This window comes from Leptopilina boulardi, unplaced genomic scaffold, assembly GCF_019393585.1.
Source record: "Leptopilina boulardi isolate dan_hultmark-lab unplaced genomic scaffold, ZJU_Lbou_2.1 LbouV2_224, whole genome shotgun sequence".
Taxonomy (NCBI): domain Eukaryota; kingdom Metazoa; phylum Arthropoda; class Insecta; order Hymenoptera; family Figitidae; genus Leptopilina; species Leptopilina boulardi.
The window spans coordinates 495,558-511,251 of NW_026137779.1; the positions used below are offsets into that span (position 1 = coordinate 495,558).

At 26.5% G+C, this 15,694-nt stretch overlaps 1 long non-coding RNA gene across 1 annotated transcript; it reads left to right on the forward strand.

Moving 5' to 3' along the window:
• The first annotated feature begins 7,295 nt into the window (after positions 1–7,295).
• Positions 7,296–15,420, forward strand: LOC127279916 (uncharacterized). The gene is made up of 4 exons (XR_007842742.1): positions 7,296–7,492; positions 9,808–9,961; positions 13,254–13,649; positions 15,140–15,420. It is a non-coding gene; the product is annotated as an uncharacterized LOC127279916 (long non-coding RNA).
• Positions 15,421–15,694: the final 274 nt, after the last annotated feature.

Here is a 15,694-nt window from a genome sequence, read left to right on the forward strand (position 1 = left end):
ACACAGTACATGAAATTTGCAAAAATGAATTTTTTTTCATGCGTGATTTTTTACCGAAAAATCGTTAAAAACGCAATTTAATATTAAAATATTAAACTTTTTACATACCAAGGAATATTCTAATCAATGACAACAATTATGAACAAAAATATTTAAAGATAGAAAATTCAAAAAATTTAAAAGTTTAATATTTTTTTCATATTTCTGCTAAACATTATATAGTAAATATTTTGAAGTCGAGAAATGACATTAATATTAAAATTGAAAATGTAATTAACAAAATCTGAATTTTTGAAAAAATTCGAAAAAGAAGATCCAATTTAAGATCGGATTTCTTACAATAAGAGTTGAGAATTGTCTACTCTAAGGAATAGATATAAAAATTATGAAAATCAATAATGACAATAATTAAGGGAGTGTAGTCAGGGTTGGACATAGTTTTAACTTTTCTCTATAACTTCCCCTGTAGGCCGAATTTTGAGATTTCTCGCATATGGTTCGAAAGATCTACTAAAATGCAATGTTTTTGCTGAACATTGTAAAAATATTTGACCAAAAGTTTCGGAGTTATAGTCAATTTAAAAAAAAGAGTAGTCAGGGTTGAACCAGGTAGTCAGGGTTAAGCCACTGCAGAAAATCAATAAAGTATGCAGGTAAATGATTAATAATGACCTTAAAATCATAGAATGGCGCTCAAATACACTTCGCAATGTGTAAAGGAACCACGAAATCAAATAAAAAGCCCTTATTGTGTAATTTTCAGATTTTCGCTTGTATCGCGAAGCTGGTCTGAAAAGTGAAAAAAAATATAAAAAATTTGTATTTCCTTTCTTTCCAATGGAAATGAAGTTGTGACACCTCTTCAAGTCGACAAATGAATTTCCATTGCAAGAACCCTTTATAATTGCAAAATTTTTGGGTGGCTCAACCCTGACTCACGCATCGTTTAGCGTCACATCACACACAAAAATAAACGCGTGATCCAAACACTATATTCCGTTTTCATATAACATTTTAATGAACAATTTTAGTCAAGTTACTTTGTCTTCGACATATTTTTTCTGCACTTAATTGTCTTCTTTTGAAACAATAAAAAAGTTTTTTGTTGATCGTATAGCAGTGACTCGCATAATACGTCTTTATTGCTCTCACACTTCACTGCAACGTATGTGAAAAGTTCCCTGACATTGTTAACAAATACAACCCTGACTACTCTCCCCTACAATAAAAAAGTACATAATTACAATAAATGAAGTACACAATTTAAAACTCTTGCAACGAAACAGTACTTTGGATACGTTGACGAAGTTATGATTGTTGATGAGGACGTCGGTAATATATTTTTTGGAAATAAAAATAAAATAATAATTTTAAAATAATAATAAAAATTACAATTATTGTTGTCCTATATGATAGTAATAAATGCCTAAAATATAAACTCATTAAGTTAAGGGTAAGTCGTTTTCAAATCCGTATAACTATGACAAAAGTTAATGGATTTTAATTTACCTATAATGAATTTTAATGCATTTTTCACGTACTTTTCAAAAATGTATACGAAATTAAAAAAAAAAAAATTTCACCCCTTTTTTTCAAAATCAACCCTTATTTTTCGATTTTCACCCCTTCGGGTATTTTTTTTTTATTTTCATTGGAAAGCTGAGGTTTTTTCCCATGAGCTATGTAAATATGAAAGTGGGACAACAATAATTTTGTGGGAACATAATATTAAAGTAGGCGGTGCCCCCGCGCTATCGACGCAAAGATGAGTACCCATCGTTGTACGCACCTATATTATTCCTGTTTACTTCAGTAACAGCTCTCTGTATTCTACAGGTTTGAGAGTGTCTATCAAATGAACAAAAATTATTTTCAATTTAATAAAAGGGTGTTTTATTCCTTTTTAAATTTTTTATTACATATTTGTGTCTGTTTTTGGTGAGAAATTCGTGAAGGAAATTTTTAAGTTTTTTTGTGAAATAATCACATTCCGCAAAGCCATCGATAATTTTTAAAATTAATTAATAAAATAATTAATATGTTAACAATAATAATAATTATTATAATTTATTATAATTATAATTATTATAATAATTGTTATTAATTTTATCATTTATAATATTATGTAATATATTACATATGTGACCGGGTCTGAGAAAACGGTGCTATCAACCAAAATCAACTTTTCGAGAAAAACGCTTTTAATGTTTTTCTACTAATTGAAATAGATTTCTTGAAACATTTTATATTTCAAAGGACCTAGATAAGTGTTCCTTATGTATTTTTTATGCTGAACACGATTTTTTAGGTTAAAAATTTTTTTTAATACCAGTCTTATTGTTATAAACAATTTGTTTTGCAAAAGTCAAAATATGAAATTTTAATTTAAACGATTTGCTGATATCCTAGAGGACTGAAATATTTTATGTACATTCAGAACTAACAACCGCACAATAATCCATGGTAATTTTTTACCTACAGAACCAGGTTGCCGATGATTAGTATAATTTAGGATCATCGCCGAGAATTTATCTCGAATTTTTTTTTAATGGTTTTGGCATTCATATTTAAGGTTTGAGAAAATATCCTTAACACTTGGACAACAAGGTCGCTGATAACGGGTACACGGAAAGAAAGTTTGTAGCAATATTTGATATTATGGTGTTACTTTTTAGTATATTTGGTTACAAATGCGGAACATTTTGGCATGATAACGATTTTCGATACTATTTTTAAGAATGATTGAGATTAAAATAAGAATATTTAATATAGTTGGAAAGAAAATTTGATATAATATTTACGAAATCTGAAATCTTTTTATTGAAACACAAAAATGTCAAATTTTAATAATCTCTTTATCAATTTTTCTAACCAAATATTTCAAATTTCGTAATTAGAATTGTATAAAATGATATAATTATTTCAGATTTTGATATATTTGATATGAAAATTGAAAAAGAAATATCAAAGTTAAATTGAAACACAAAAATGTCAAATTTTAATAATCTCTTTATCAATTTTTCTAACCAAATATTTCAAATTTCGTAATTAGAATTGTATAAAATGATATAATTATTTCAGATTTTGATATATTTGATATGAAAATTGAAAAAGAAATATCAAAGTTAACGAGATTCGACGAAATTTGCCGAAGTTGAACGTTCGGAATTGCCCGATCCTCACCGAGTGGTAACGAAGACTGACGAAGCCCCTTTTTACCATTATCTTGATACAGACCTGAATTTCTTTTATATAATTAATTTCGAATATTTTACAATAAATCAGTAAAAAAAATTGTTCTTCAAAAAATAATAAAATATTTAATTATTTCCCAATAAATAATGATTTTTATTTATATTTTTAAACATGTTTTGATATAATTTCACCTTTCTCATAAGCGGTGAAAAATATGTCTGGTTAGTATATAAGAATGGTCACATCAGTTTTTCACATGAGCGTAAATTTGTATATGAAGCGTTATTCTGCGAATGTTATACGTATTATCGTTAGTATAGGTTAGGAATATAAATAAGCCAATCGATGTAAAACATTGCGGTGTATGTGTGTGTGTGTGCATTTAAAAGTTCATATCCTCGTCTATCCTTGAGATGAGAAAGAGATAAAACTTTGGCGTAGAATCTGTTGGTGTTTCTGTCGTCATCTGTCACGACTGAACCACTTCGAATTTTTAGTATAGTTTTAACAAATTTCGAAATAATCTTTCCAAATTTTCATATAAATTTAGTAAATAACGAAGTGCGCGTCGGTTTAACTTATTTCTGGTTTTTCGTATAAATTTATCAATTTACGAAATAATAATTTCAATTTCTGGAATATATTTACTAAAAAGACTATTGGTAAAAATATACCGATTTTCGTTATCAAACCCAAATGTTCCGCGTTTGAAAAAGAGAATACTAAAATTTCCTATCAGATTTATCAAATATTGCTACTAAATTTCTTTCCGTGTATACCTAGAAATCATCTTCGACGATTTAGATAGGCACCGCCTACTTTAATATTATGTTCCCACAAAATTATTGTTGTCCCACTTTCATATTTACATAGCTCATGGGAAAAAACCTCAGCTTTCCAATGAAAATAAAAAAAAAATACCCGAAGGGGTGAAAATCGAAAAATAAGGGTTGATTTTGAAAAAAAGGGGTGAATTTTTTTTTTTTTAATTTCGTATACATTTTTGAAAAGTACGTGAAAAATGCATTAAAATTCATTATAGGTAAATTAAAATCCATTAACTTTTGTCATAGTTATACGGATTTGAAAATGACAATGTTACCCTTAACGTCAAAACTTCAACCCCCTCTACTTTCTACAAATATTTTTTCAATGAGTTTATATTTTAGGGATTTATTACTATCATATAGGACAACAATTTACCAAAGTATGAAGCCAATCCCATAACATTGACTTTTTGGGCTGGGACGATTGAAAAAGAATCTCTCATATGCAAGATTAAAAAAATTTGAAATTTTAAAACAATAGGGGTAAATACCCCAAAAACCGTGTTTTTAAGGTAAGTGTTTTCAGTATTTTTTACCTTAACCTGACGTGCTAGAGACTTTTATATAGGCTTAATTTAAAGTTTAAACTTTTCGGGTGACTTGAAATTAACTTGTTTCAAAATTTCAAAATTTTTTTATCTTACGCATAAGAGTCTTAAAGTGTAAGATATAAAAATTTATTTAAACCTATATAAAAGTGTATTACGTCCAGTTAAGGAGAAAAAATACTGAAAACCATAAAAGACACAGTTTTTTAAGACTTTACCCCCACTTTCATGTAAATACTGACGTCGTACGCAATATTGGAACTCTAGATCGAGTTCAGCACACAAAAATACATTGGAAACCACTCTGATATCTCAAAAAAATTTATTTTTCTGTTTGAAATTAAAGTTTATTTTTTCTTTACAGTACAAACTAACAGCTGGCGCATGTGATTTTTTACCTTCGGGTAAAAATGTACGTAACAAATGTTTATTGAAATTTAAATAAAAGCAAATTGAGGGACAAAATAATATACTCGCCTGTCTACAACATTCCCCTACTGAAAATCCCCACATAGGCTCCCATATGGGAAACCACATGGGTCCCTATATAGGAAGCCATATGGTTTCCTATACAAAATCGTATACGTAATTGGAACAGGAATTTGAATAGGAAATTAAGTAGGAATTATCATATGAATGCACATTATATCTTAATATCATGCACAGTAGTTTTCTTCAACTTTTTCGGCTGCGCAATAAATTTTTTTCATCTCTGTAGTCTATCAGTAACCTCTACTATTGAAAGATATATATCTTAGAGTTAAAAAAAAATTCATATTATAGGAATTGAAATAGGAATATACATAGGAATGTACATTCCTGTGTGGATGTGGATTCATATGATAATTCCGACTTAATTTCCTATTTAAATTCCTGTTCCAATTACGTATACGATTTTGTATAGGAAACCATATGCCTTCCTATATAGGGACCCATGTGGTTTCCCATATGGGAGCCTATGTGGTGATTTTCAGTGGGGTCATCTATTTCGCTCGTCGTGGGCGCAATAAGAAAAATGAATAAGTTCGCTAGTGACGGGCGAAATTGAAACAGACGAAGAAGAAATACTATTTCGCCCGTTTTTTAATAATACACTTAAAGTGTAAAAATTTTTGGAAATTTAAAATTAAAAAAAATTGTATATTTTTGTTGTTTTCACTCCAATTAAAAAATGTTGAAGGAGAAAAATGTTTCATTTGACTCACATTTTAAAAAAAAAAAAAATTGAAAAATTTTTTTTTTGAAAATTATAAATTTGAATAATTTTGTTGTTTTTGACGAAATTGTCTGCCCAACGAACTCACGTGAAATTTTGGTACACTTAAAGTGTATACCAAATTTGAGGTCGATTAATTAAAATTTGCTCAAGTTATGGTCGAGCAAACTTTTGTCTACATACATACATACAGACATTTTTTTAAAACCTTTTTTTGGCATCAGAAAGGCTTGAAAAGTGGAGATTTACATGAATTAGAGGTTGGTCAAAATCGAACAAATGTAATACTTTCTCATTATGATGAGAATGTAAAAATGAAATCAACGTTAATCTGCGATGCTTGCCCCATATAATTGGCCTTCTACATTCATATTGGCTTCATCTTTAGCCTTTCGAGCGGCTGTAAGCGTAAAAGTACGCAATTGTTACCACGGTAAAAGACAAAATAGCCAATAGCGTTATCAAGCACTCGAAGCGTTCTTGGACTCCTTCTGCAGATTTCGATTTTTTTTACATAAAATAACTTCAAAATTGCTTTTGCTGATATAATTTCTATTCTACACATCATAAAGGATCGTTTAAGATAACAAAAAAATCGATTTTTTTCGGGTTAAAGGTGTCACTCCTCCTTAACATATAATGTTGATTAACCATTCATCCTTTCTAAAGACCAAGTGTGTAAGGCTGCCAAATCATTGAAACCTTCTTTTACCTCGGGGTTGGATAAGGTTTCTAGTTTTCTTATAAAAGATTGTGCTTCCGTTCTTGCTCCTCCATTAACTTTTATTTTTAACTTCCCTGGCGGGTTGTGAAAACCGAATCGCAACCGAATTCGGTTGGGATTCAGTTGGGTTTCAGTTACCAGTGAAAAAAGTAGCGAAAAACGTGAAAATTGCTGGAAAAAACTATTGGAATGAATAAATGAATGATTTATGAGTTTATTCATGCAATAGTTTGTTTAAATTAAGCTTTAATTAATTAATTATTAATAATAAAAGTCAAAAGGTGCTCACCTGTCACTTTAATGTTCGTGTTATTTCCTAAATTTTGGAATTGAAAATGTGAAAATTACGGAAAAATCATATACCTATTTTTTAATGGATATTTAAATTGTCCAGATTTAAGTTTTTTTGTTCTGAATATTGCATATTAACAATAAAAATAGTACATTTTGTACTAAAAGTTTATTGTTTGTTTTAAAGCAAAATACTGCTTTACCTATAATGACAAATAAAAAAATTGCCGCACGCATTACACGCTAGATGTCACGTCTTGTTTTTTCTGGTTTTAATATTTTATCATTTTTAAAGTTTTCATTTATTTTTTAACTTAACCCAAAATTTTATTCTAAAACTAAAATAAGTTTATTAATAATTGTTAATAAAATACTTTAATTTGTTTTGAGAAATAAATGACACATCGGTAAATTTTCGTTTCCTAATGAATAACAGCGCCCAGTGGCGAAAAAAATTACTATCACTATACTAGCTGGCTGGCTGCAAGATCGTGGCGTGGATTCCGGCATCCGGTTGTGTTCTCTCGTATCGTCGCGTCGCGTCGCAGCATGGTTTTTAACCTCGCAGTAAAAATGTTTTAATCGTCTTAATAAAGTTTCAATTTTAATAATAGCTTTTTTCGTGTTTGCGTGTTGTGCGTCAATTTGCTGCGAACATTGGGGAAGAGAGTCCAGACAGAAAATGTTTTAGGTAAGTACGAAGTTTGCCATTTTTACAAACATTGCCTTCTATTTTAACCTATAGACGCACATTCTGCGAGCTGGAAAAAAGTTTCCTAATTCGTTCAATTTATACTCGATAAATAAGCGGGTCATTTTTTCGTAATTTTGGGATAATCTACATCTATTCTGGTCAAAAGAATTAATTGTATGATTAAGTTGATTATAACTGCTAATTATATTTCATTATTAGTAAAAAAAATAAACTTTCTTTAATATCTAAAAAATATTTTTTCGATTAAAAATTAGATTTTAAATAAATTTTATTCAATTTTGCATAAATTATGAATGAAAATTATTCTGATTTGTTTACATAATTTTGTGAGTGTTTTCAGTTGTATTCACAACAATATATTGAATGATGCTTAACCTCAAAATGTCAAATATTTCTAAACAGTTAATCTCAATTTGTAAATATACGAAAACTAACATTTTATTTTTGTTTTTTTATTTAATTCAATGATTTGAGAATAGAAATATTTTTTCTCATTTCAATCGATAATTTTGAAAATTTAGTTTCCATTAGAAAAATTGATTGTCTTGCTGAAAACTGTTTCATTAGATAAGAGAAAAATTTTTAATAATTGTCTTTCCGATAAAAAATGAATTATTTAAAAAATTTTATTTCATCTTACAAAAATAAACAATAAAAAAATATTCCAATTTGCTCCTTTAAAATCGTTCATTTCGTAATTTCTATTTTCGTCGATATTTCTTTCTACTCGATTTAAATAGGTAAAAAAAATTTTGTATTTAAATAATTATAACCTATATTAAATATTATTATTTAATAACTTAATAATTTAATTATTATTTATTATTAAATAATAATAACCTATACTTATCATTATTTTACAATAAAATACTCTAATAGCTTAAATTGCATTGATTGCATAATTTGAAACATAATTTATCTAAATATAAATTAGAAAGAAGCAATAATTATTAATTGTTGATTTAGATTACTGAAGTTTTATTTATTTATTTATGAATGTGTCTAGCGACCCAGGAAATCGGGAAAAAATAAAATGTAAAAAATTAATTTTCGACTCTTAAGGTATTTTCATATTATGTATATGAAAAAAATTGTAATTTTTTTATACATAACATAAAAAATACCCAATGAATAGAAAATTTCCAGATTTGAAAAAAAGCCACGTCAAACCAACAAATTTAAATCGATTTTTTTAATTTGTCTCAACATTTTTTTAACTACACAAAATAGAGCTTCATGAGCTTTTCAAATTTTCTTATCCAGTCGTTTGTATGAGATATATCAATTTTCTGATAAACTTTTCAAAAATTTGAAGCAAATAATTACCAAAAACTTAATTTCCAAATTTTTTGTAATTCATGTAGGTTAAAATCTTATTTTTAAAATTGTTTGTATCCTTTGATTGTTTTGAAATAATTTTTAAACAAAACTATTTTCTTTTACGCAAACTTTTAAACCTTGTCCTGTCTTGGGTGATTTTTACTATTTTTTCATAATTTTTTTAAATTATTTAAATTGAGTATTTTTTCATTTAATACCCCACTTATTTATTTATTTATTTATTCATTTATTTATTTATTATTCATTTATTTAATACTTTCCAATTCAATAATTTTACAAAATGTGGAAAAATAGTAAACATCATTTACTCACGACTGGACAAGATTTATAATTTGATTAGATGGAAGTAGTTTTGTTTAAAAATTATTTTTAAAAAATCAATAAATAAACAATTTTTGAAATGAAATTACAAAAAAATGGTAAATAATTTTTTGTTAATTTTTTGCATTACGTTTCTGAAAAGTTCACCTAAAAAATGGGAATTTTCTTATAAGTAATATTCAAATTGATCCAATTTTTTATAAATTATGAGCAATCAGAAAAAATTTTTTCTTAAAAATAATAAATTTTGAAAAATCTATATCTCTTAAACAGCTAAATAAAATTTTTTTTTAATTATCTTTTTTCGGAGGTAAAAAAATTAAGCCAAATTAAAAAAGACAATTTTGATGATTTGTTGGTTTGGCATGGAATGTATCACCTAACTTTGTTAATTGTGATTTAATAAAAAAAGTGTCTGATTAAGTAAATAATGTTATTTATAAATATGAATAAATTTTTAAAGCCTTTTTATATTGTTTGAAAAAATTATTCTATGTAAAAATACGGTATTATTTATTTAGATTATCCGGGAAAAAACCGGGAAAACCCCGGAAATTTTTAATTAACGAATCGCTAGACACATTGATATTATTGAAAGACAATGAATAATTTTTAATTTTTTGTCGTAGATATTTCAAATTGTTTCAAAGAGACGTTAATAATATATGTACAACTGCGGAATTTAACTGGTAGAATCAGACTGTTTCATTATACAAAACAATAGTTTTAGAAGTGCAATGGAAGTCGATCACATGTCTGAGAAAGATACTGCATCTTCAAGTGGTAAATCTACTTCTTTATTCTACCGATGAAAAGTATTTGTAAAATATTAATTACAGTTTAAGAATATGTGTAAAATTTAGTTCAAATACAATTGTGACCAGTTCAAAGGGACTTTATGTCTGAAAAAATATTTTTTTTATTGTTTAGTGATTCTGATGCAGAAAACTTTTTTCTATCAGAATCGCTAAACAATAAAAAATATTTTTTCATAGATTCAGTACCTTTTAATTGTCCAGGTCATAATTATTGAAAATAATTTTTATGCAATATATTTTACTTTAAAATAACAATAATTTTAAACTCAATAAGCCATTTAAATATCAATATTAATGGCAACCAAAAAATCCTTGCCATGGGCACTCAAGGTTTCCTTTTTTAATTTTGTGAAAAATTGTTATTTGAAAAATATGTTTACAACTTATGTTCACTCAGGGTGTCTAACGGTCAGGGAAGTCAGGGAAATCAGGGAAAAGTCAGGGAATTTAAATTGTCAGGGAAAAGTCAGGGAATTTTTCAAAATTTCTGGAATTTTTTGTTAATTAATTAAAATAACTATGTTTTTCTTTAAAAAAATTTTTTATTTTTCTTGAAACAAATGCTAATTAAAAATTTCAATTTTTTACTTAAATTTTAAGCATGTGTAACTTTTATATATTTATCAAGTAAATAATTAATAATAAATAATTAATTCACTGAAATTTTACGAAGTTTAAATTCACAACGTTTATCATCAACGATTCAAAAGAAAAATTAATATTTTTTTCAAGTGCAAAATAATACAATTTTTTGTTTAGCAAAATTTGTAAATAATTGTTGGTAAAAGTAATTTATAAAAATTATTTTTCAAAAAAATTATTTTTCTTTCAAATTATTGATCATGAAAGTTAAGAACTTTAATTTCGTGAAATAATTTTTTTTTTAAACTAAAAAATTATTTTATACAATAAATTTACTTTTATGATTTAAATAAACTAAATTACTTAATGCAAATAATTTGTTATTTTAATGATTAATTACTCAAAATTCAGGGTGACAAAAAAATATTTTATTAAAACGAATTATAATTATAATTATAATTCATAATTTAATTTAAAATACGTATGTTTTTTATGGATAAATAATAAACAAATAATAAACAAAATATTTAAATAAATTTGTTTGAGTGTAATATAAGTCAGGGAAAAGTCAGGGAATTTTTTTTCTGGAAGCTGTTAGACACCCTGAGTTCACATATTTCTTTTTCTATTTTATTTAAGTTTTTACTATTTTTTCAGCAGTAGCGGGTAGAGAAATGCTTTGTCTTCTTCTAAACTGTGTGCAACAAGAAACAAACGATTTCTCAATTCGTTACTGCTTTTCATTCGGTAGTGTATATGTGAAGAGATGAGAATACTTGTAATTGTGTAATTCCTCTTAACAGTGATAATGATGTATATTATTGGAATGTCCTATGAATATATCTATTGATCCAGGTATATCTAAACTGTCAAATGCCGATAATTATTTATAAGATGTCCCAGGAATATCCTTAATATCTCGATGTTATGAGGGATGAAATTATATGATAGTTAATTTTTGTACATTTTCTTTTGCTGATATTGAATCTGACTTTAAAATGCGTCTTGCTTTAATGGCGTAATGAACAAAAAAAATAAAATTTAACCAAATTAAGTTATAAATTATAACTTGAAGGTTTTCCTGCCCATGTAGAAATGCCAAAAAAAAATTTTTTCTCGAAAAGGCCACCTTCTTTTTGCTCCAAATTTTCAGGAATAATTGGTACTCATGTGTACTACTTTCCATAAAAATTTCATTTGGTATTTTTTTGTTTCTTAAGAGAAAAAAAATTATTTCCAATTTTTCATTAAAAAATTTAAAATTCCGCAATTTTCAAGGTTTCTGGTTGTTCCTGGGCTTATTTCTTCACTTTTTAACATAATTAAAAAAAATCTTGTCAAAAATAAATTATGTTGGTAATTAGCAGCACGAAAATCAAAGTACATTAATAGGCTGCCTTCTATTCCATGTTGCTTACAATACTTTTTATTCCGAAGGCACAAAACTGGCGATTTCAGATAGCAGCCGACAGGACATAACCTCAATCATTTCTTTCTATCGTTTAGAGATGGTGCCCATGTTTTTCCTAGGACAGTAATGACAGGGAAAAAAAGTATCAAAATGGCGTTCATTTTTGTCCTAGGACAAAAAAGCTCAATGGTTACTATGACAACCTGCGTCATTATTGTCCTAGGAAAAACATGGGCGCCATCTCTAACCGATAGAAAGAAATGATTGAGTTTACGTCCTGTCGGCTGATATCTGAAAGCGCCATTTTTGTGCCTGAGGAATAAAAAATTATTTTTAAATAAAAGATTTTAATTAAACACATCAAAACAACAGTCTTTTATTCATGAGGAATGCAAAATTACAAAGTAAATTAGATGAAAATTAGATAAGCTTAATTAGATGAAAATTAAATGTAGAAATTATATTCTCTTTTATAGATATAGTCTTCAGAATAGGTCAATACCTAATAAAATAAATCTTAAGAATTATAAAAATGGTTATTATAATTATAAAATAGTAGCAGAAAAAGGAAAATTTTTTTAAACATTTTATTTTCGTTTTTTAATTCTTAAATAATATTGCTAATTACCAACATAATTTATTTTTGACAAGATCTTTTTTAATTATGTTAAAAAGTGAAGAAATAAGCCCAGGAACAACCAGAAACCTTGAAAATTGCGGAATTTTAAATTTTTTAATGAAAAATTGGAAATAATTTTTTTTCTCTTAAGAAACAAAAAAATACCAAATGAAATTTTTATGGAAAGTAGTACACATGAGTACCAATTATTCCTGAAAATTTGGAGCAAAAAGAAGGTGGCCTTTTCGAGAAAAAATTTTTTTTTGTTTTTTCGAAAAATTGAATTTTTGTCTTTATTTTTCAATATTTTTCTCTCTACGTCCTTTTTCTTGAAAGAATATAAAAAAACGAAAAAAATGAGTCCAAGACGAACAAAAATGGTTGAAATTTACGGAAGATATACGATTTTAAAGATGAAAATGCAAAAAAATCGAATTTTTTCATAAAATCTTCAAATATTCGTAAAACGTCCAAAAAAAATCGTATCAAAAAATAAAAAAATACGTATTTCTTTATTTTTCAAGTAGAATAACATATTTCATTGTCAAGTCAATTCGGAATCTATCATCGGACTGCCTGCATGATTTGATATGGATCAGGTCAATATTCAATTTTTCATCTGAAATAATCTTTTTCTTTTTTTAGCTCTAAAAGTAGAAGACGATCCCGTGCTTGGGAAAATTATTTCACTGAAATATGTCAATGACTTTGTTAATGACAATTATTGCAAGAACCCTCACAACACAAGGATATTCAGGATATCCCTGGGACGTCCTGGGGATATCCATTTGCTTTTGGCGATTCGGATATCCCTAAGATATCCTCTGGATATCCATGGACATCTCTAAGATATCCCAGGGATATCCAAACCGCAGAAAACAAATCGATATCCCCAGGACGTCCCAAGGATATCCTGAATATCCTTTTGTTGTGAGGGAAACGACTTTTTGAGATTCACCATTTGATTAAAGACGGCAAGCAGAAAAATCATCGAGGAAGCAACAGAGATTGCCTGACCTAGTGATGAAAAGGCTGCTGAAGGTAATATGCAATATTTTTAATTGATAAAGTTTACTTACATAAATATAGAGATCCATGATGAAATAATTAATTGATATTAAAAAATTCAAATATGAAATTAATATAATAGTAATTATCTTCAAAAGAAAATTTCAATTTTCAAAAACGAGGCATTTATTATTATTTATATACAATTTTTATGGGATCAAAATAACCATTGTATTACCTATGTAAAAATTGTAAAAAAGTATGATTTTTTATTTTTTTTCAGAAAATGATAATCAACAACTTGATCACATGCATATGAGATATTCCATGCCAAATCAACATATCATAAAAATTGACATTTTTAAATTTGCTCAATTTTTTTTACCTCTTTGCACACCACAAAAAAACGCCTCATGATTTTTTTCAAATTTTTTTATCCAACCGTATAGAAGATATAAATTTTTCAAAATTTACAATTTTTAAGAAAAATATTTATTTGATTGTTTATAACTTCTACAAAAGTGGTAAATTTAAATGTTACTAATATGAATGTTTTTACTTTTTAGATGAGCTTTTAAAAAATTTGATTCAAAAAATTATTGAAAATTTATTTACCACTTCTTTGTATTTTACAGATAAAACTCTTATTTTTAAAGTTGTTTGTATTCATCAATTTTTATATAATTTTTATACAAAACTACTTTTTTTAATCAAATTGCAAGACTAGTTCCGTTGTGGGAAAATGATTTTTGCTATATTTTTTTACTATATTTTTTCAGATACAAAAAGCTTTAAAAATAAGATTTAAACACACAAAAATAACAAAATAAGCCGTTAATACATTTTTGACAATTTTTTGCAAGAAATTTTTGAAAAGTTGATCTAATAACTACAAATTTCCATTTTAGTAGCATTAAAATTGATCTATTTTTTTAGAAGTGATAATCAATCAAAAAAATGTTTTTCTCAAAAATTTAAAATTTTGAAAAATTCATATCTCTTAAACAGCTGAACAGAAAAATTTGAAAAAAATCATAAACCTCTTTTGCGTGGAGTACGAACAGGTGAAAAAATTTGACCCAATTTAGAAATGTCAATTTTGATGATAAGTTGGTTCGCGTGGAATACAACATATTTTAAACTCTTTAACAAAAACATCAATCTTTTTGTTCTTACATTTTCTTATCACAAATCATCATATAATTCCAAACTTTTAAATCAAAAATAGAAAATTTTTATTCGCACTATGAGGAAAAGCAATTTTAAGCACGTAAAAAATGTCTTGCAATTTTTTTAATATCAAATTTTGGCAAAAATTTGTAATTTTCAAAGTTATTTGTTGAAACGCGTTTCTCTTGAAACGACGTTTTTTTAACTAGCGGACAGCAAAACTCTGTTTATATTGAACCGATTTTTAAAAATTTTGATTCATTTTTTTTCTAATTGAACTCTTAATGAATACCCTATAAACGGTTTTCCATTTTCCATTAATGTTTATGTAATTTATATTTGTGTTTTAACAGGTTTCTGGTCGAAGGGAATTAAGTCTCACTAATGAATAATGGATTAGAGAATTCCTTGGAGAACAAAAAACAACTTTCGAATCAACTGAAATTCGAAGCATTCATCTGAAGGAAAATTTGGTTTAAAGTCAGAATCGGAAAATAAGAAAAATCAATTAATGGGATATGAAGAATTAATAAATGCATTAATCTATTATAAATATGTAATTTAAATTTTTTGTAATGCTTCAGGTCAGAATTTCCCAAACGAATCACTTTAAATTAAAAATTTTAATTTTCAATGTTAAATCTCTTTTTTTAAAATCCTTTTTAAATCCTTTTTCTTTTAATCCCTTACTAAATCAAAAAGAAACATTTTTCAAATGCGATGCAAAATAGAATAAAATATCCATTGTTAGTAAAACTGTAGGGTAAATGTAAATGTAAATATCTATGTAAAAAAATTGTTTATAATTTACATAATTACATTACATCAAAAATAGATTAAATGTCACTAAAAGTTTTTGAAATCTCACACAGAAAATGTGAAAAAAGCATGCAAATTTTTATTTTAAG